General features: G+C 40.6%; 1 long non-coding RNA gene across 3 annotated transcripts in view; it reads left to right on the top strand.

Annotated features, from left to right (window-relative positions):
- Positions 1–23574, top strand: part of LOC141990402 (uncharacterized) — a 358211-nt gene that overhangs the window by 153535 nt on the left and 181102 nt on the right. For all 3 annotated transcript variants that reach the window (XR_012640170.1, XR_012640171.1, XR_012640169.1), the window contains exon 2: positions 8100–8162. This is a non-coding gene — a long non-coding RNA (uncharacterized LOC141990402). The remainder of the gene's footprint in view (positions 1–8099; positions 8163–23574) is intronic.

Raw genomic sequence — 23574 nt, 5'->3', positions numbered from 1 at the left:
AGTAAGCATGCTGAAGAATCACAGCATACACAACTACTAGAATTGTATTACTTGTCTAGCATATTTCCTCTCTGTTCCTCTAAGCTGCTCTGATTCAAATGTGACTCTGTTCTTCTTGATATTTTACTTAATTTCAAAGAGTTCCAACAGAATAGCCTAAGGCATCTGTTATAACGATGGGTTAGAACTGGGGCCTACTAGAGGAAAAATCCAGTGACTGTCCTTTAGAAATTACTGTACTTTTTGCCCTTAAAAATTGGCAAAAAGTTGATGATAGTTTGAAGGTCAATAAAATTGCAGCAAATATTCTGCTACAGCTCAGCAGCCTGGTAAGAGTCTCACTTCTTGTGAGGTCATATTTTTGTATGTGTTCTGTACCCTGACTTATCTTTCATGACGCTCTTTGATTGCTAACAAGGGATGGATCTGAGAGCTACAGATGGGATATATTTACATGTAACTCTGTTCCAGTTAATAAAATGGATCAAAAGCAATCAGCTCTTATTGGCAAGCTCTAGTTCTGCAGAAAGGCTATCCAGTAAACAGGATGATCTATATTATGCACTGAAGATGAGTTTATGCTGAGAAATGATATTTGTGAAAAACAATACTGAGCGGCAGGCTTGTATCCTGTCTGCAAGGAGGTTGCTGGGAAGGTGGCTGTGATGTGAAGAGGCATTCAATGAAGGATAGTCTGAAATGAAACAACCAAGGAAAGGCCTGTTAAAATGTCAGTCTCATACAAAAGACATCCTGGGATTCCTTTAAAAAGATGGAAAATATGGAGGAACAGGGTATGGCCTCATGGTGACATGCTGCTGTCACGTCCCAAACAAGCTACATTTGTTCTGGTATGATACGCTGCTTCACAGTGGTGACGTGCAAATCCCAAAACGCATTCTTCCCATGCCCACTGAGGCATCTTGTCCCCACAACAGATTCTGATTCTCCTCTGCTGCCATTGATGCATCCCTCTACCAAACACCCTGAATTTCTCTGTTCCTGTTCAGGCCATTCCTCCTAGCATCTGTATTGTGCTGTCATGGAGACAGGAGCAAAACCCCAATGGGTGTGAAAGAAAAGAATTTGTCCCCCAGCCAGTTCAAAGCTAAAACTGGAAGATTGTTGTGCTGTATGTCCAGATATTCCCCTACCAATCAGCTGTAGAAATGATCTTAAAGGGCTGACTTTGAGCTACTGACAGTTACTTATTTAGACAAGTCACAAATTGTGGGAGGGGGATGTTGGAAGATTAGGAAAAAGCAAAAAGAAGAAAGGAAACTGGCAGTTGCCAGCTGGTAAGTTTAACTTTTTCAGAGAACATAATAGAACAAATACTAAATGGAGCATATTTGGCCCTTAAGTGTTATATGGCCTCCATTACTGTAGTATCTGAGCTCCTCTGTTTAATGTTTGGAGAATGAAACATGGAGGAAGAATTTCTAAGAGATCCATAGAAGATTGGTGCTAAGCTTCCATTGAGGACACCTGTTTGCCTTGGAAAATCCCCCTGCCCCGCCTGCCCCAATTAACACAGTAAAGAAATGTGATGGTAAGGCTGATACAGTGGGAAGATCCCAACTGGTGTAAATCAGCATTGCTCCATTGAAATCAAGAGCTACAGCAACTTACGTCAGCTTAGGATATAGGCCAGTGTTTTAAAACCATCGTATTATACCTAAGTATTCCACTGGTTAATGATTTATCCAGGAAGTTGAATGTTTTACATTCCATGTGGTCTAAATGAATGCCCCCACACCCATCTGAATTTCACAACATTTGGGGGAAGTATCATATACTCCTGTTTGGCTGAACCTCCATGTTATCTGAATCCCTTCAGTGTCCCCCAGCATGAGATACATGCCATCTGCAGCATGTATCTCATGTTGGGGGACATGGAAGCGATTTGGATAATAGAGCAGAGGACTAGTCTGGGAGCTGCCCCGGCCGTGAGGGAGGCCACCAGGCTGCTGAATGCTCTGGTGGCAGCGGGGGGTTCCCTGCGCTGCCGCAGGGCCTGTGACACTCAATTCCCTGCCCACCACAACTCTGCTCTGCAGATACCACTGCTTTCCTTGTGCCTGCAGGGATTGAGTGTGATTGGCCTGAGGTAGCACAGGGAGCCCTCTGCAGCCCTGCTGTCATGGGAGTGAGTGTGCAGAGCAGAGCAGAAACCCCCAGTCAGAACTGAGGAGGAGGAGGACAAGCCCCTGGCTGCAGGGGAGGCCACCCCCTTGCTGAGTGACCAACTCCAACTCTTTTGATTGTCCGAATAAAATCCATGTCCCCCATGCTTTTGGGACAATCAGGAGTTTACTGTAAATATCTGGCTCTGAACTTACAGTTGGACCCTGACATCTATACTGAATCAAAGCCCTAGTTCTGGATCCAAACTTTGCAGTCAGGGCCATAAGGTAGGTACATCAGGGTGCATAAAGGACAGCACAGAAAACTTCCATTGAACTTCTTTGCTTTCCCATGGCTTGTGCTGCTTCTCTAATGTTAATTTAAATATAGTCTTTGTTTGTAAATAACCAAACACACTTTCCTCTGAAAGATATTCCCATTACTGCTCAGACATCTCAATACATATTATGATGTGTGCGGCGCTCAAGCGGAAAAGCATCACAAATATTTCCTTCTCAGAACAGTTACCCAGTTACCAAACGTTACTCAAAGAGCAAAGCTGTTACTTAATTTAATGTTTTAGAACCATTCAAGAGAAAGTGCTCTTGTCACTTTTGAAATTGTCTAATGCTGCCTTTGCCTCCAGGCCAAGGGAAAACAAAGTTTTTTCTTCAGAGGGACAGTCTCCTTATTGCATATTTATTGTTGACTTTGTGCTTTTTGTATTACCATTCATATAAGGATCATAGACTTTGTCAAGTTCATTACTCATTAATTAATCGCAAATGGATTTCAGTGTCTAATCTTGCTTTTTATATATCTTTCTATTCTGCGCTGTTCTTAAAGGAGTCTCTGGGTAAGGTAGTGGCAGTGTGATGGAGCAAGATTATTCTATGCTAAATACTGCCAGAGTCTATTACAGTAGGGCACTTTCAATGTGATAATTCCCTTGTAGACATGTCAATGTGGATTGTTCAAGTTCCCCTGGCTGGACCTGTCTGTAGGCCACTGGCTATGGGGTATTAAATAATGGCCAAGTTTTTGTTCTGAATCACCAGCACTTTTCTTTTTGAACCCCATACTCTTCTTTAAAGCCATGAATGCAAGTGTTCAGGGCAATCTCCTTTTGAGCCTGATGCCAGTCCTGTTAATTTGGTTGGGTGTAAGGAGATGCTGGTGCATAAAGCTGCATCAACTTTTCTCCCCCAAAGCACCTGTGCCATGCTTAAGTTCAACAGGGATGAAGGGCAAAAGGCAGCAAAACCACTTTTTGATTGTGGATCTCTGGTGGCACAGTGACCGTACATCAGCCTGGATGTAGACCTGTTTTTAAATGACCTCTCCTATGAAACCAAATAAGATTCTATGGAAATTACTTTAAAAACCTATTGAATAGAATTCATTACAAGAGAATTCTCTAGATTGGTTTGAGATGACTATAAAAAAATTGTAATTCATTGTTGAATTATTTAGGTCCAGATTCTTCCACCTGTAAGGGCATGGCACCCACCTCTCATGAGCACCCCTTCTGGTCAGGTGTGCCTGGAGTCTTTAAACAGTTCCAGCCCTACCCCCAGGGCTTTCTCTCTGGAGGCAATGGTTTTACCTGCCCTGGGCCCTTCTAACCCTAGCTCTTCAGCTGGGCCACTGAATAGTTCAGATCTCCTTCAAGAGGTTTTTTGCTGTCCAATTGTAGGCCACTTCCTCAGTGACCTATTGGGGGGACCCAGGAACACCCACTACTCCAGGTCGCAACCCAGGGACCCTAATAATAACAGCCAGGTGCCACTGTGACCCTTCAGTGAAGCTTCTTTCAGTTTCCTGGGACACTTCTCCAAAGCTCCATCCTTCACCAAAGCTTCACCCTTACCTCAGGGCTCTTTTGTGTTCAGGCCCAGCAGCCATTCAGGAGCATTTCCTTGCTCCTCCAGTCCCTGCCAGCACTGAGCTGTTCATGGTGCTGCAGTTCTCTTTAGGCAGCCAAGAGCACTATCTGTAATCCTTTGCCTCTAGCAAAGAATTGACTCTGGTCTGCACTGCAGCTCCTTTTATACTAGCCTGCAATCCTCTGATTGGCTGCTTCCTGTGCAGTCTCTGTAGGCTGCTTGGAGGACTTAACTCCACTGCTCTTCTCCTGGAATGGGGGTGGGAGGACCTCGAGGCTCCAGTAGGGGGTCTGTGGGCCTAGTCTACCCTGTCATACCACCATTACTCAATTTGAATAGTGCTTTATTTCTTATAATCAATGGGATTACTGAGGATGTAAGGTAGTACTCAATGTGAATAAAGGCAGTAGAATCTGGAATAAACATTTAAGTCTTTAATGCCAATCTAGAAAGGAAATTTGTTTCATATGTTATCAGTTATTTCTTTATAAAAGTAAATGGAAAAATGTATACTTTATTTTTTGATATAGAATATAATTTACTTTCCACAGTGTCTCATTAATTCTAGTCAAAGTCTCTTAAAAGTGGTTTATGGCAACAATTGTACCTATAAGGCACTGACCTGAAGTTATACTCTCAAATTTTTAATTCAGTTTTTGCATTAATAAATAATTTTGCCTAGATCTGTATGCTTGCAAATATTTGAACTCAGCTGGTATCACTCAGATATCCGCTTATGTTAGATCCTGAAGATCAGATAGTTAAATGGCTAAGTTTGGACCCATAAAAGTTCTTTGGGCACACAATTGCATATGTAATTATTTGCAGGTACAAAATTAAAGGGCCTGTTGAAGCCCATATGAAAATCAGTCTTTTAGTGTATTGTGCATGGTGACTAATTGACTTATATGCAATAAACAGTTTAATATCACACTATTAAAATTTAGTTTATTTTCCTGGGGAAAAAGCAAGTTTGTATTTAATCTTGTGTAGTAGTCGCAAAACAGAAAATATGGTGCTTTAGAATTATATAGGAGGCTCTCATTCACACTGCTGAAGGAAAGGGTACTTTGAGTGCTGGGATACATTAATGCACGCTGTAAGTACTTGAAATAGCTTGAGGAGGAGGATCAGATGTCTCAGATTGGGTAACCGAGCCTTATAGGTTTGCTGAAGTATGGCCATTCAGTGGTCTGTTAGAAATGATTTAGTGGCCTTAGTCCTTTTCTAGAGGTCAGGTTCCTTTTTAGATGTAGGTAGTATCACCAATACCACAATCAGAACTGGCACTCTGATTATCTAATCTTTAGAGGCTACAGAATCATCTTGGAACTAGAACTATGCTCTTACCACTAGACAGAGTTCAGCCAGAACAGCACTGTGACATATTGTCAAGGAGGTCCAGAGAAGCTTTCACCGATGGCTGCCCAAGATGTGCCTGCTGCATGTTAACTTGACCTCCCATCTCCATTCAAGTTTGTTTCTGAGCTGCTAGAAAGAACTTGCAGAAATGTCAACAGTCAACTTCTCTTTAATTCTTTAACTGTGCTGAAATCTTACTGCCTTCATTCAGGAGCTTATTGGTAAATTCTGTTGCTGTTAACTTCAATGAGAATACAAATTTGTCAAAACGAATCTTTTAAGATACCACAGTGCATTTCATGAGTAAAAACAAATGTGAGTTTTAACCACCACCTTGTATCCTTCTTAAAGTTTGGATGATGTAGGCACTTTTTCTCATTGGAAATTCTAATAAAACCTTTGAGAAGTTTCTCCTTTCAGTTGTTTCGTGTTTTACATTCAGTTTGTCGATAATATAGGCCTACCCACCTCCTTTCCCCATTTAAGATTTTAGTCACTCTCATTTTGGTCCCTGAGCAAAAGGTAATATGAGGTGTCTCTGTGCTCTTAAGTTTGTGAAGGCATTATATATTAATAAAACTTTAAAACAATCTTAGCATACAGCTATCTAATTCCTGGATGAACAGGGCTATTTCTCCCCCAGTTACACTTCATTAACATTTTTGAGTATAAAATAAACATGCAGGGACCACTAAAAAGGCAAAACAGTAATATCCACTTTCATCTGTGCAAACACATTGTGTCAGTATGACGGCTGCTATCTTGGCTAACACCCTAAGGATTGTACTGAGGACTTCCACATTTGAAAGCATGAGCTGCTACAGTTTGAGCTAAAGAGGCAAGCTTCCACACTTTGGGTTGTAACGCCACATACCCTCTGAAGAATGGCAGAGGGGCCTGTGAAACATGCGTTCACCGTTGGGTTATACCAATATGAATTAAAAATGGCAATGTTTTTGAACCATCACCCCTACTATAATTGCAGAACTCTTTATGCACTGTGTGAGCTGCAAACCTTCTCTGCTTTCTTCAAGTTCTCCAAGTGCAATATTACAAAACAAGAGATGCTGTTCTGCTTAAGATTATAGTGTTGCCTTGGCCAGTTTTACAATTTCACATAGAAAATGAAATTAGGATGTCAGGAAAACCAAAAGACCACTTTCATTAGTGGATACTTTAAAGCCTTAGAAGGCAGAAGATATTTTCTTTGCTTCAATTAATTTATATAGTGTCATTGTTTCTGCAATCAGGGAGAAGAACATCAAGTGGAAAGATCTATACTTTCTAATAATAGCTTGTGTATGGCTAGCTGAAAGTTCTGTCATATCCAGAGGCAATGTATAACATTTTTACTGATGTCAAAAGCAGCAATGGAAATAGATACTTTTGTGGTGTGTGTGTGTGTGTGTGTGTGGGAGGGGGGATACCCCAAATGTTGAGTTATGGCACTCTGTACTAGTGTTTTTATCTATTTGCCTACAGTAGGTTAAAGTATATTTTATACTGACAATATCCTATTGCCTGTTAAAGATAATAAAATGTTAAACAGAGACCAGCTCTCTTGCTTAGAGAAGTTTCACTTTTTTTTTTTTTTTGCAACTTGTTACATGTGTGCTTAATGGGAGTTAGGAGTCTACTTGCCCTTTGAAAATTGTCCTCTTCATCATTGCAAGCTTATGCTTAGACACCAGTTTAAGCTTAGAACACATGCTTAAGCAACTTGCTGAATGAGGTTTAGAATATAAGATTGGTTTTTGGTGGGATGGCTGTTTTTAAATTGACAGTAAAAGAACTCTGGATTAATCATTAACTCTCAAGTGACCAAAATCCTGTCATCTGCCAATGGCATTGTCTTTATCCTTCCATGTACTCATAATAAACAGTTTTAGAAAGGAATTCTGCATGGCTGTCGCATCTTCTAGATAAAATATGCTGTGACGAACTGCATAGGAGGGAGGATGCAGCAGTCTGAATAACAGCATAGCAGTATATTCACCGCTATGACTGATTTTACAATTGCTGTTAATGTGCCATATTATTGGCCGTACATGTTCATTGGGGGGCCGTATTAATGAAGGGGTTGTACATGATTTACCCTTGCATTTTTTGAAGTTGTTTGGAGGCTAATACCTACATGACATCAAAATTCATCAACAGGATGCACCAGCGGTTCTCAAACCTCATTGCACCATGACCCCCTTCTGACAACAAAAAAGTACTATGTGAGCCCAGGCAGAGGCAGGAAGGGCCCTGGGCTTCACCTTAGGCCCAGCAAGTCTCACGCTGGCCTTGACCAGCCCATTCCAATGTGGGTCATGACCCCATTTTAGTCCCAACTCAGTTTGAGAACCACTGCAATACACTTAAGGAGAGAAGGGAGATGAGCCTAAACAGTTTCAGCTTCCTTTGTTTTGGTGATCTTTCAATGACCTTAGGTTCCACAGGGCCTGATCTAAATTTGGAATAAGGCATTAATAAGGGCAAACTATTCTTAAATATTTCTCCAAGGCACTTAGCAGAAACAGAATGTCCTTCAGCATGGGGCTTATGTATTCTTTTTTTCTGATGAATTTTGTTGAATATGCTGTGTGTATCTTTTGTGACTGGGTAAGGAGCATACTACTCCACATTTATACAGGAGCATCTCTGTTTGGGATAATATAAAATATTGTCAGAGTGCAGTATCTTTTTCCCAGACATGTGTTTCTCTTCTCCTCCCTTTAGAACTATACTTTGAAACACCAGTGCCACAGAGCAACTAGCGATGTTCAGTGACCTTCCACAATGGTAAGAATTGAAATTGATTTACCTCATCTTGACACATGAAGACCCTGTGTGTGTCCCTTAGTTTATTGTTGTGAGTGAGCAGTGGCATTGACAGCAAAGGATGTTGAGGTGGTAGCTGTCAGGACAGCAGAAGTGGAGTTTGTGATATGCTTATGTGTCTACACTATACCCCAGCAAAACAAGGCTAAATGCTAAATTAAATTCTGATACTTTTTATTATTGCAAGTTAATGGTCTGTGTACCCTATGCTAACAAGACATTTTTCCAATGCCTGTCAGTCCTACATCTGTAGATAGTCTGTTTCTGTTTTGTTCAAATACATTGGAATAAAAATGTATACAGAACCTAGATGCAACTATGATCTTTAAAATCATAGAGGTTAATTGTTTCCAATTTCAGATTTCTTCTTTTAGTCTCTGGGCTTTTTTTCAGAAATGTGTGACGTGGAATGGCCAATAATAAAATGTAGGGATCAAACTGTAAGATAAAAAGTATTTTTTTAAAATTGGGAGGAATTTATCTTTTGACTTTTTCTTACTGTTGGCTGCTTTTATTTCCTACCCCCTCAATTTGATTGTATGCAAAGCTCTGCTAGGGAACCTAAAGCTGGCATCCAGCCCCACAGCTTGAAATGTGCTTTGAAATCTGTTTTTAATTAGATATGACCCACAATAATTTAATTACTAACCCACCCACCAAATTAACTTTTGAAGTTTAACAGCCATATTGTGTTAAAAAAACAAATATTCTGGAGCAGATACCTTATTCATTTCTATCTAGGGCATTCAGGCTAGAAGTGAAGTTGGAGTCTATTGTGATGGTTTAATCTCTTAACTAATTGCCCAAATTAGTTGTGAAAATTTGCCTGGTTCATACATTGCCACAAGTCAGTTTTGGCTTAATCCCTTATTTGTGGGAGATGAAATTGCTGGCATGCATTTTATGGCCAGTTATGGGATGATCCTGGCTTCTACCTACTACACCACATTGTTATGAATTATACGGTGGATCATAGGATCTGAACATCACCCAGAAAAATCAATGAGTTGAGCCTTGAGCAGATACAAATCTAGATCCGCAGATGCGGATATCTGTGTGGATGAAAAGCAGTATCCGCGGAACCACAAGGCTCTCCCAGGAACTGCAGCCGTGAAAGAAACAGACTGTTGGCTGTCGCTCTGAGGAGCCAGCGCTCCACACTGGCAGTTCCTCCTGCGAGGCTGTACCACCCCCAGCCCTACTCACTGAGGCAGGCACCAGGCTCACTGGTAGCTGTCCCTGGTCACTCTTGTGTTCAAGTGATGCACACGCCCCCACACAAGAGGCACAGACAGCTCTGTGGAAGAGTCTGGGACAGGGCTGGGGGCGAGGCTGCGGGCAGTACAGCTGCACCAGAGGAGCTGCTGGCACGGGGTGCTGGCTCCTGGGAGCGGCAGCCCCACATTCTGCTCCTTTTGCTGCTGCAGTTCCCAGGAGAGTCCTGCGGTTCTGCGGATACTGATTTATATCCGCGGATATCCACATCCGTGGATATAAATGTGTATCATCACAGGGCTCTATCAATGAGAGAGGCTGTCTGTTGTTTTGTGAAGAGAACTTTCAAATCATCGATCCACTTTAATAAATTCAAGCTAACTAAATGTCACACAAATTTAAGGTCAGCAAATGGCCTGTACTGCAGATCTCAAAAAGTAATTGTCAGTCAGGAATCATCATCAAATAATGCTGTTTTTTTGGGTGTGTGTGTGATGGGTTTGGTCACAGAGACCCCCTTGGGACTGTCACCTGATGTGCTGAGACTACCTCTGAGCCTGCTTTCTTTGCCAGCTTGGGACTTCCAGAACCCTGTCTTGTTGAGCCAGACACGCAAGCCTGGTGCAACACAGACCCAGGGTCTGAACCATGCCCCCCAAAGCTGTAGACTTAACTGAAAACAGCTTAGCAAGTGCCCCTGTTTCCAGCACCCAGACACCCAGCTCTCAATGGGATCCAAATCCCGAACAAATCCATTTTACTCTGTATAAAACTTATACAGGGTAAACTCATAAATTGTCCACCCTCTACAACACTGATAGAGAGATATGCACAGCTGTTAGCTCCCCCAGGTATTAATCACTTACTCTGGGTTTATTAATAAACAAAAGTGATTTTATTAAGTATAAAAAGTAGGATTTAAGTGGTTTCAAGTAATAATAGACAGAACAAAGCAAAATAAAATCATTTGGTTTTATTTTACCAAGCAAAATAAAACAAAACACGTAAGTCTAAGCCTAATATATTAAGAAACGGAGTACAAGTAAATCTCACCCTCAGAGATGTTCCAGTAAGCTTCTTTCACAGCCTTGCAACAACGCCTGATGCCAACTCTGTCCACACATTTATTCAAGTGACACCATCATAGGACCTAATCACATTAGCTATCAGGGGCTTGTTCACCTGCACATCTACCAATGTGATATATGCCATTATGTGCCAGCAATGCCCCTCTGCCATGTACATTGGCCAAACCGGACAGTCTCTATGCAAAAGAATAAATGGACACAAATCTGACATCAAGAATCATAACATTCAAAAACCGGTAGGAGAACACTTCAACCTCCCTGGCCACTCAGTAAAAGACTTAAGGGTGGCAATTTTGCAACAGAAAAGCTTCAAAAACAGACTCCAACGAGAAACTGCTGAGCTTGAATTAATATGCAAACTAGATACCATTAACTTGGGTTTGAATGGCTGGGTCATTACACATATTGAATCTATTTCCCCATGTTAAGTATCCTCACACCACCTTGTCAACTGTCTAAATGAGCCATCTTGATTATCACTACGAACATTTTTTCTCCTGCTGATAATAGCGCGCTCGCGCTCTCTCTCTCTCTCTCCATCCAATGAAGTGGGCTGTAGCCCACGAAAGCTTATGCTCTAATAAATTTGTTAGTCTCTACGGTGCCGCAAGTACTCCTGTTCTTTTTGCGGTTACAGACTAACACGGCTGCTACTCTGAAACCTTTCACAGACTAGACTCCTTCCTAGTCTGGGCCCAATCTTTTCCCCTGGTACAGTCCTTGTTAGTTCCAGCAGACATCTTAGGTGAAAAGCAGGGGATTCCACATGACTGGGACCCCTTTGTTCTGTCCCCCCCCCCCTTTTTATAGCTTTGGCCCAAGGCGGGGATCCTTTGTCTCTCTCTGTGGGTTCCCACCTCTCCTTCTAAATGGAAAAGCACCAGGTTTAAAATGGATTCCAGTATCATGTGACATGGTTACATGTCCTGTGAGACCCCGAGTCTCCATTCTTCCAAGGCTCGGCAGGTACACAGGAAGTTTTGGAAGTAAACAGAGCCATTCACAACCAATTGTCCCAGTTAATGGGAGCCATCAAGAGTCCAAGCCGCCATTAATGGCCCACACTTTGCATAATTACAATAGGATTTCAGAGTTATACTTCATATTTCTAGTTTAAGATACCAGAATGATACATACAACAAATAGGATGAACACACTCAGTAGAACATAAGCTTTGTAATGATACCTTACAAGAGACCTTTTTCATAAAGCATATTCCAGTTACATCGTATTCACACTTATAAACATATTTTTTTAAAGCATATGGAGTGCAACGTCACGGGGTTGTGCAGGGATCACGTCTAGGCTCAGTGCTATTCAATATTTTTATCAGTGATCTGGAAGTAAATATAAAAATGTGTGGATGACACAAAGTTTGGCAGAGTGGTGAATGATGAGGACAGGGCAGTCATGTAGAGTGATGTGGATCTCTTGGTACACTGGGCCCATTCAGACAAAATGTATTTTAATACAGCCAAATGCAAAGTCATACTTCTAGGAAAAAGAACATAGGTCTTACCTACAAAATAGGGAGCTGTCACCCAGAAAGCGGTGACTCTGAAAAGGATTTAGGGGTCATATTGGACAAAATGGGCTTCCAGTGCAATGCTGTGGCAAAAAGGGCTAACTTGATTCTGGGATGCAGAAACAAGGGAATAATGAGATGGGTTTATTTCTTTGTATGTGGCATTTGTGAAACCAATACCGGAATAAAATGTCCAGTTCTGATGTCCCTATTTTAAAAAGATATTGAACAATTTGGAGAGTGTCCAGAAAAGAGCCAGAAAAATGATTTGAGAGCTGAAGAAAATGTCTACAGTGAGAGGCTGAAGGAGCTTCATCCCTTTAGTTTATCAAAAAGAGAGAGGTAATTTGATTTACAGTGTATAAGTACCTTAATGGGGAGAAATTACTGGATACTTAAGGGCTGTTCAATCTAATTGCTAAGGCATAAAAAGCAGCAGTGTCTGGAAATTGAAGCCAGACAAATTTTAAATTAGAAATAATGCACATTTTTTTAATGGTGAGGGTGATTAATAATTGAAACAAGCTGCCTAGGGAAGTGGTGGATTCTCCATCTCTTGAGATCTCCAAATCAAGACTGGAAGATATTTTGTTAGTCAAACACAAGTTACTGGGCTTAATACAGGGTAACTGGGTGAAATTCAATGGCCTGTGTTTTATATAGGAGGTCAGACTAGATGAGCTAACATTCCATCTGGCCTTAAAATCTCTGAATCTATGCTTTGAACTGTTCCACTTGTGCAAAGTGACACTAAAAGCAGAATGTCTAGCTGCCTGAGGATTCCCCAGCGATGGGGAATCCCTTTCTGGTATACAGCAAGTGTATTGGCTCCTGGTGTACTGGGCAGGCTCAGGGTAAAGGAAGCATGCTCAAAGTACCCCTCTTCCAGGCTTCCCCAAGTTGTATTTCTGAACAGGTCCCCTGCCAGGATTAGGTGGACCTTACAGTGGTTTAAGGCTACCTTTTGTATCACTCCCTCCCCCCGGACTCCTGTGTGGCACTAGGACCCAACGATTGGGCCATTAGTATTGGGTACCCTAAATCAGGACTTTCTTCTGAGATTGAGCAACACAAAATGGAGAAGTTCCTTTTTGACAATACCCCCCCTCTCCCATTATGGTTGCTTAGCGAAAACTCTAGAAGTCTTCTTCCTTTTCCTCCTGTTCATATCCTTCCCTTTCTCCAACACTCCTGATCTAATTTCCTCCCTTCTGGGCATAATCAGTTCAGGAAAAGTCTGGCATAAGTGTCTGTCTCTCAAACTAGTCTGACTGTTGCTAGTCATCTACATCAAACAAAAGAACATCAAAAAAAAATCTGGTGGCAAACTTCATAGAATCATAGAATATCAAGGTTGAAAGGGACCTCAAGAGGTCATCTAGTCCAACCCCCTGCTCAAAGCAGGACCAATCCCCAACAAAATCATCCCAGCGAGGGCTTTGTCAAGCCTGACCTTAAAAACAACTTCTTTAACAAAAATGTCCAAGTGAAGGAGGAGGATCAGAAGAGGCAGACACTTTGTTCCAAGCTAATCTGGCACTAAGAAATGATTACACTTATTTATAGTGTGGCTATATTATCCTTCCATTTATTTTAAAGGAAACGAGATATCCTTTTCCTTTGTGGCAAACCATACTGCACCCAAAGAAGAAATGTTCTTTGAAGTCCAACTGATTTATTAAGAGTCATTGTTAGCTGCTTTTGAGCTTCTCTTAGTATGGGATTAACATGAGTAAAGGAAAAGAAAACCATCCCATCTTTTTAAATCAACACATCTTGGAGGAGGGGAACTAAAATTGATGTCTTGCCAACTACGTGGACTCGAGGCCTTTGAGTGCTCCTGGCCAAATCCCAACTCACTCCAAATTTCTCCTGTTTTAACAAATGAATATAGTAGTATTCTTTTTGTTTCCTGTTCTAAACTTGTGTAGCATTGTTTTGTAGGACTTGGGATTGTCCATTGTGCTGCAGTGCAAAGGTGGCTGGAATGATCTTCTGTCTTCGGATCGATGTTGTAGGGAGCCTCTTGCCATTTTAGTTTATCCTCCATATCATGTAGTCGACGTGCTAGTGCACTGAAGCAAAATGAACGGGTTTGAGGTGGTGCACTCATGTCCCAAAGAGAACTCATTTTTTGCCAGGTACGGATAAGCTACTGCTTTTACCTGGCCACCTAGGAGCTTCTGAAAAAATTTAGAACACGTGTATAAGCCCTGAGTCTGAGGGTATGTCTACACAGCAAAGAAAAACCCATGGCTGGCCCATGCCAGCCAACTTGGGCTTGCAAGATTTTGACTGCTGGGCTATTTCATTGCTGTATAGACTTCCGGGCTCTGGAAGGAACTCAGGCTCTGGGGCCCTCCCGCCTTGCAGGGTCCCAGGCTCCATTCCAAGCCTGGAAGTCTACGCAGCAATGAAACAGCCCCATAGCCTGAGCCCCGCAAACCTGAGTCGGCTGGCACAGGCCAGCCACAGGCTTTTCTTTGCTGTGTGGACATTAGAGTTCAGCAGAAAGCTGTGGCGGGAAAATTCCTGCAAATGAACTTTCTGACTCCCATCCTGTTCTACTCCCAGCTGTTGGGACTGTCACATCCCCACACCTACCTGGGTGAATTTGCTGGAATATATGGTAGTGATCAAGCAGGAAATGTCTATTTAACTGGTTTTGAATGATCATAACTATAAACAAATCCATATATGAAATCTAAATACGTCAGCAAAACACCTTTGTAATACTATGAAAATTACTGTAGCTATAACATTTTCAAATCATATTGCCATATCACCTGTGTAGAAAATGTTCCAATTTGATGACAAAATACACAAGCAGACATTTTCCCATATTATAGTGGATCCTATTCCATCTTCTTGACACTCTGTGTTGGCAGTAACATTTTCTGTTACTTTTATTCAGCACTTGGAAGAAAATAATTTTTAGACTGGTACATTTTGCATCGTCACATATACAGATGGATAATTTCCAGCTCTAACTTCTGTTTGTTAATGTCTAAATCCTTGAGAAATACAAAGTATAGTTTTTGAGTCTGTTACTCACTAAATGAATTTGTCAGAAACTAGCCGTTAGATGGGTGGAATGCTATAAAAGCCAAACTAAATTAAAACTATGCTCTTATTTACGCCAGTGTAAATCAGGAGGGGTTCCGGTGAAGTCAATGGAATTACATCAGTGCAAAACTGGTATGAGATTGGAATCTGGCCGCAAGTATTCCAATTATTTGCTAGGAACAGACGTTGTACAAGCAATGAAGCAAACCTATAGAGTTCAATTCAGATGTTAGGGTGATGCATCTCATGTAACTCCTATGGGAGCTATGTATTGATATGAGGCTAAGCCCAGATATTGGTAAGTTATGTTTCTATGTATGGAGAGAAATGTTATGAAAGTTAACTTGCTTGATTTCTTCCTCGTCTGCAGTCCCCTTCTACTTTGCAAACAGACTTCTGACTCCTTTTGACTTTCCTTGTCTCTGGTGAAGGGTTTCTAGGAGAGGAGACTCCCATTAGGGTCACTTCTTTTGATGTAGGTAGATTTCTCCTTCTTTCTGGCTTAGAAAAGGCTTGTGTTTTCGATGACAGGCTTTCCTCAAAGAACTTGGCAATAGGACATAGCTCTAGGGAACCAGCTCGATAATCCCAGCCCTTTCTTGCAGTGCCCCATTGTTGTTACCATCCCCTGGCTGTTTGTTGGCCTATGGCTATATGAAATGAGCTTGATCTCACTCAAATTTTGCATGGACAACTGTCCCTCTTACCCCAACTATGCTACAGCTGGCACTACTCACCACTATTGGGTAACTCAGCAGAAAGCCTGAGGACAAAATGAACCTGGAGGCTTGTGGATTGTGTTCTGTGTTCTGTGGATTGTTGACTTCAACCTCCACATTTGTTAACCTTTCATGAGCCCTGAATTCACAAACTTTTTTTAAAAAAAGACCTGTGCTTTCCTCCTCTGTTCTACAAAAGATGGCTCCAAACATGGATGGTTGCCCCTTTATTTATTACTTGGTAGCTAACTTTTCAGTTTGAGTTTTTTCCACACCAACAAAAAGGTTTTTGTTATGAGCAATTAGTATTATTAAAAACTCCCTTAGGTCAGTAGGCACCATCAGGTGTGAAAGCTTGACGTTTTTCAGAATCAGTTGTGCGACGGGGGACACTCAGCTCCCATGAGTGCCTCCTGTCAGCTGAGTGTGGAGCTGAAATCTTTTTTCCTGCTCCTGGCATTGCCTGTAGATTGTCAACCTAACTGGTATGTGTTCAGTGGCTCAGCCCTCTGTCCAAGTCACACAATCAAAATTGAATGAATCCCTTCTGGGGGTATCAAAGGTCCAGCAAGGGCTATCTGTCTGTCCTTATCAGTGTTTTCAGCCCTCTCTTTGGGCCCTTTGCATCTAACCCCTTTCTTGCTTGTTTGGGTTTTCTTTGTTTTTTTGTAAAAAGTCCAACTGGAACTGTTGGTCTGTCTTCAGCCTTGTCTTTAGGCCCTTTAAATTTAGCCCCTTTTCTTGGGCTTTTAAACTAGATGTGTACCCTTGCTGGGGCTTAGGCCACTCCAGCACTGGCTGGTGGGGGGAACCTGGGCTTGTCCACTTCTGGGTGGGCCTCTTCCCACCTGGCCTCTTGACCTCTGTCCGTTACCTTAAGGCTATAGCCCACAGGTCTTCTCGCTCCAGGCTTAGCTAATGCAGCCCATCGAGCTCCCTTTGGCCAGAGTAGAGCACCCTTCCTAACCCTTCTGGCCCCACTCAGGCCCTGCAGCTCCTTTTATCTGAGCCTGCTGGCCTATAATTGACTACTTCTGGGCAGCCTGTCTAAGCAGGCTTGGAGCGCCCACCTTCACTGTTCCTTTCCTGGGGTGTGGTGTGCTGGGACCTCCAGCAGGGGGCCTCAAAGTGCCAAGGACAAATTTGGTACATCTCACAAATTGGTACATCTCAAGTACAGATTGGTACATCTCCTATTCGGGGAATTGGATCACACTTTCTGGGTCTGCTGCCTTTACCACCACTTAAAATAAAAGCTGAGTGCATAACATTTGTCATGTGCTCCCCTGTTTCCTAAAGTGCCAGTCAATGTAAACTCCAGCTATTTTACTGAAAATAAAGATCTCTCAGGGTCTGAATTTTGCAGATGATTTTATTTAAGCAAATGGTTGCCTTAAAATTTTACCACAGAAGATAAAGTGTTCTGGGTGTCAATCAGGCTGTATCTCCAAAGGGAAAAAAAGCTACTTAAGAAAACAGCAATATTAATAACATTTGTACTCATCTATAATTGATGTCCATAAATGGGATATCTTATTGTTTGATTCTTTCCTTCCACGGTGTTAATATTATACTAAAAACCCCGCAAACCCTGAAGAAATTCCATATGTATTTTGCTTAGCAAACACCAATGATTAGGTCAGAATTTTAGAAGAGTTTCTATTTGTATAGAATAGCATTAATTTTATATTCTTTCTTAGCCAGGATGAGAGAAAAAAACAAATAATTTATTCAGACAAAACCAGCCTACATGAATCATTTATTTAGCCTGTGCTCATAATTTTAAGAGCTCACTTTTTATGCAGCAAGTTGCAAATCAATAGAAAATTTCTGAGGGTGATTTTTCCCAAAGAGAAGTGATAGTCATATAAACAAAAAGAAAAGGAGTACTTGTGGCACCTTAGAGACTAACCAATTTATTTGAGCATAAGGTTTCGTGAGCTACAGCTCACTTCATCGGATGTGTGAGCTGTAGCTCACGAAAGCTTATGCTCAAATTGGTTAGTCTCTAAGGTGCCACAAGTACTCCTTTTCTTTTTGCGAATACAGACTAACACAGCTGTTACTCTGAAACCAGTCATATAAACAGCACCCCCTACATGGGAAATCAGTATGTGAGCATGAGGAATAAATCTGCACTAGGCAATGCCATGTTTTTACAAAGTAATCCTAGAAAGATCGGCAGTAAAAGAAACAGTTCTGTGTCCTTAGCATTCAGAAAGTACTCTCAGTGAAGGGTCAGGGAGCAAAAACCTGCAGTCAGTTTACACAGATATACATTCAGAATAACTTCCCTGAAGTTTCTTGGTGTTACTTGGGATCTTCATCAGTGTGATTGAGAGCAGAATCTGATTCACAATATTTAGTTTAGGGATGGACAAACATGCTAGGATAACATAAGAAATCTACTAACTTCCCTGAACCTTCATCCGTTTTCAGAACTAAAATCAATTGGAAAAAATCCTGGTCCCATTAAGTCAATGGCAAACAATCCACTGAGTTCAATGAGAACAGAATTTCCCCATGTCGAGAACATTCTTACAGAGGGAAGGGCTGTTTTTTTTTCTCCTGCCCATAGGTGAGGTGGGTTGGGAACAACAGTTTTTGTGGTCCAGAACAACAGAGAAATCCATCGCTGCTGGACAAGATTAAATACGTAGCTAATATAGAGTGTATACACTGATCTTAATGCTAAAGTGCCAAGTATTAATTCTTTATGATAATTTATAATGTGTTAATCTGTAAAATTTAATGTATAATGAATAAAAAAAATTCAACAAATCATTCGTCAACACACTAGATTAGGCAAATGCATGATTAATAGAAAACTTTTTTCTTTTAAATGTATGTTGGAACCAATAATGCACCTATGACAAGAATGAGCCAGACAGCATAGAGACTGGCTAAAATACTATAACAGTTTGTTAATATTGTAGTTTCTAATAAACGAAATTGCTTTTGGTGAACATAAATAGTGCCTTAAGTGTAAGTTATAACAGTGGTTCAAAACTTTAAAGGACCATCATTAGTTGACTAACCTGGACATTTTATATTTTGCATGTGATTTTTCTATGTAGCCAGATGGCTGTGTTGCCTGAAACTCTATTTGTCAGCCAGAAATATTATTCTGGTTACTGCAGCATAAACCATTTGTTATATGCACTCTTTGGAAACATCAAAATAGCTCAGAAATAGAGTTTGGAGTTGACACTACAACTCCCAGGCTTGATTTTGTATTTTCTGCTTTTTTGGGGGCACTTTGGGACAAAGAATATCACTGTACAACTGAGCAGGTGAAGCTGATTCTCATATGCACTGAAAACGTGCAAGAGGTCTGAGGATTCACACAATCAAAAGGTCTGACCACGATAGTTTCTGTAATATGAAACCTTAACTTTATAATGCCTTATATTTACACAGTACAATTAATCTTAAAGTGGGAGATTTTCAAACACACAAATGGCAGTTAGGCACTCCACTCTTTCCAAAAGTGATTTCCAGTCTGAAATGGAAGATGTAACAAACTACAGGAGTCAAGGGACACTGACCCCTATTATGTGACAAGGACAATAAACTTTTGTTATCTTAATCCAGGTCAGGTGACTGGGACCAGGGAATTAAATTCAGTTTTTTACCCACTCTGCTTTCATGCCCTTATTTCAGTAAATATAGTGAAATGCAATTATGTCACAGGAGGAAAAATGGAATCCATTCTCTTCCAATGACAATACCTACCAGAGTATTTTGAAGGGAAGAGAAGAATATCTCCTGTTTGAAATTATGGAAGAAATTTAATTGGGGAGAAGCTAATTCCATGTTTTAGGAATTGGGCCAGGACACCAAGGCTAATACTCCCACTTCTAAGAGAAGTGCAGTTGTAATCTTCAATGACCACAAGCTGTCTACCTTCAACATAGCAGTCTCATCACTAGTGACCCAATAAAGACTCAGAGGGAAGAGGACTAGCTACTGAGATAACAGTGCCACTTGCTATGACAATTCACCTTTGCTTGGAAGTATTCCAACTAAGTGTTGAGAAAACTTGTCTGTGCTTAGCTTGTTGGATTAAAAAAAAAATCAAAACTCAAGGTGTTTTAGCCTTAGCTATCCATAACATATCTATTTCAGGTCCATCAGTTTGGCATCTGTGGCTACCCTTTTGCTTCACTATGGACATTTCAGTGATGTACTGCAAAGAAAGAAAGAAAGAAAGAAAGAAAGAAACAAGTGTATGGTCCTCTGGCACTTTTTACCTTTGCCAAATTCGTTTAAATTCAGGGGAACTGAAATACTCCTGTTTAGACCTAAAAGGTATTAAGTAAGATAACACATTATACTCTTCTTAATTGGCAGGCATTTAACTTGGATGACACTCAGGCAGCTGAATTAGTTGAATGATAACGACTGCCATTTATTCAGAACAATATTAGCAAAAATTCCACTTAAAGTATGATTCTACTCAGATTGAGGTCAATTATAACTTCAATAGAAGCAGGATTAGACCTTTTAATGGGGGAGATTTCAGACGCTACCAAGAGGTTAAGTGGGTTTCACCTAGCTGTTATATGCAGGTAATATTTTTGGCTACAGTTTTAAAATATGGAAGTTGACAGATTTAAAAAGGGAAAGAATTAACCAGGAAATCACCAACCCCCCAAATGAACTTTTTCCTAATGTTTATTTAGAACAATATTTTATTTCAAGACTTTTCATATTAATTTTACAACAGCTTCTTGTGTTCACTGCAGTGTCCACTTAATCAACACCCAGTTAAAATGACTATGTTGTAATTAACATACACTATATCTAAATAATAAACAGAAATATTTGAGAGGTCACAAGTGATATTGAAAGGTAACGTATTTTAAAAAATGCTAAAATGAATTATTTTGTTACAGATCACACAATTTAAACTAGGATAATTTCTTTCTAAGGAATCGATCATCTTCATGATTAGCCACAACTTGCTGGAGGTTAGAAAGAAACTGCCCCTAGAAGCAGGACATTCTGTAATTGTCTGTCTCTGATGGGCTTTATTACTCATTGCTCTGAAGCATCTGCTACCGGCCGTTGTCAGAGACTAGCAAATTGGCTAGATCAGTGTTTCACAACAAGTCGGTAGTGACCGCCCCCGCCAAGGGGAATAATGAAAAATAATTAGTGGGAGGGGGGCCACAAGGCATTGAAAACTTTAGTACAATCTAAAACAAAGAAAATCTTACTCCTTCACTTTCCCCTCACCTGTACCTTTCAAGGTTAAGTATTCCCTGTCAAGCTTTCAAAGCACTCTCAAATTATGTAGGCTTATCATTGTTGGTATTGTTAGTACCTGTTAGTAAATATTAATACTTCTAGTTCTTTCTTTGTGTAACTATAGTAACTATTCTTTAGAATCTTTATCTCCAACAAAGAGCATGTCTGAATTCTAAGACCCAGAACACTGGTCCTTGACGAGTAAGTAAACCTATTCAGGAATTTATCTATTCTGCTGTATTTTAACATCTTGAGGCACCTTCATGTCTATACAACTCCAGATATTCTTGGAAACCATCTCTCTCTCTCGCACGCATCTATAGACTTGGGACACTAATAAGGGATGATTGTTACAGTAGATCTTTCCTATAGGGGAATCAACAGGGAAGAATGATGGTGGGGTAAGAAGGACCCGCTGAGAGAGATTATCTTGAAGAATTGTTAGTCCCCCCAGGTGTAAATAATCATGCCGTCACACATAAATCAAGTAAACTGAGAATGTATAGAAATGACATCACAACATATGTTCCTGGGAGAATATTCTTGGCAACGAGGTTTCCTTTGTCTGAAACCCTATGTAATGATTCTGATATGGGAACTTAGTTGAGGGAATGAAAACTGTGTGTCCCTTCCAGATGCCAGAGAGACACATATCCAGTGCTTAGTCTGACAACAAAGGGTGGTAATGTATCTCTTACTTTCAGTATTCTCTATAGTGCTGTACTAATCTTTTCTTGATAATCTTAGATTAAATAATTCCAATTGAGCCTGTTATTTCGACAACCTTGAGTCATTAACTCAGACACACAACAGTATTGATATATTTACTATGAAAGCAAGAGTAAAAGAGTGAAATGGTTGACTTGGACATATGGGGTCAGCAGCCTGAAAAATGAGATGCACTAGGCTAGATGAACTGCTGGTCTCATCCCATAATACATTTCCTATGCAGTTTTATAATCAATTAGACTTTTGTCCATAATTTTCTCAGTTCATCCAAAATGGGTGGAAATTTTAAAAGATGTCCAGAAAACCTCCAATTCAATCATAACATAGCAGCAATAAATTAGACTCTAATCTTGGCCTCATTGAAATTAATGGGAGCTAGGGAGCAAGCTCAGGCCCTAAACTAAGTATAAATAAGTTTTCAATTAATAAACTAGTCGTGCTTTAACAAGTCCCAACTATTAATATTAAATGTCTCCAGCATCAGAAGCGGTTTGGTCAGTTACCACCCATAACCTGGAGCATTCACGGAAGAACCCTCTTTAGCAACTAGGTGCCATTTCGTACTTTGGGGATGTGCATGAGTTTTGGCATAAAACTCTAACATTTCCAAAATATAGATAATGTTCTGAACACCAGTTTAAAGCAGTTTTTCTCAACCAGGAAATATAATAAGATGTCGGTACAATAAAATGACCATTCGACTATATTTTGAATTTGAGGGTTTATCGGACTGCTGTAATGTTTGAAATATAGGAAAACAGCTCAAAGGGCATTTAATCCTGTTACAGTGCAGTGCTCTACTTTTCTTGAGCAAAAATAAAGATGTTAGGTTGCTGGGTACAGTAACAAAGACGGATAGAAAATGTTCCAGGGCCCACTATTTTTTAAAATGGAGTGGGCAGACTCTCCCAGGAAAAGGAGAATTTCTCCCCCTTTGATATTTTTATATCTCTAGCTGAATAGTAGCAAGGTCTGGGTAAATGTCCAGAAGGTAAATTTTTAAAATGATAAATAGCTGAACAGTTTGTGAAAGCACAAAGACATTTGTATTCAGTGGGAGTTAAATTGAGTGTTAGCTGTGAATTTGCTTTATAGTTGCATATAGCAATTAATGTTTCCCTTTTCCAGGCTGAGGCAAAGTTATTATGAAACACTTGGCAAAAAACCTGGAGCTGTGTTGTCAGCATCCTTAAAATATACATGAATAGCGCTCTCTCTCTCTCTCTCTGCTCAAGCAACTCTCTCTAGTTGAACTTCTGCAATAGGAATATAGACCCTCTCCAGGTTACCTAAGTCAGACTGGGACTAATCATTAAGGTGGGAAAGTCAAGTTTAACTGTTCCATGTTTACAAATTATTTTTTAAAATGTCTTGTTACAAAATAAAGGAAGGTTGGCTTAGTGGTTAGGGTATTGGCCTAAAACTCAGGAGATCTGTGTTCAGTTCCCAGCCGTGGTACGGACTTCCTGTGTGTGACTTCAGCAAGTCGCTTGATCTCTCTGTGCCTCAGTTCCCCATCTGTGAAACGGGAATGAGAATTCCTTTCCTCCCATCCTTAGTCTGTCGTCACTGTAAGATCATCAGATCGTTTCTCTTACTATATGTTTGCATGATGCCCACCACAATGGCGCCCTGCTCTCAGATGGGAGCCTCTTGGTGCTACCAGAATATAAATAATAAAACAAAGAAACTATCGGTCACTGTGAAATGACAGGAGATGCGAGGCTCTGCTATAATTAAGCATTGCATAAGGTTCTCCTTTTTAGTTTGCCTTAGAG

This window comes from Natator depressus, chromosome 7 (assembly GCF_965152275.1).
Source record: "Natator depressus isolate rNatDep1 chromosome 7, rNatDep2.hap1, whole genome shotgun sequence".
NCBI classification, from domain to species: Eukaryota; Metazoa; Chordata; order Testudines; family Cheloniidae; genus Natator; species Natator depressus.
Note: the sequence above shows the minus strand (reverse complement) of the source record. Positions and strands in the feature narration are given on the sequence as shown.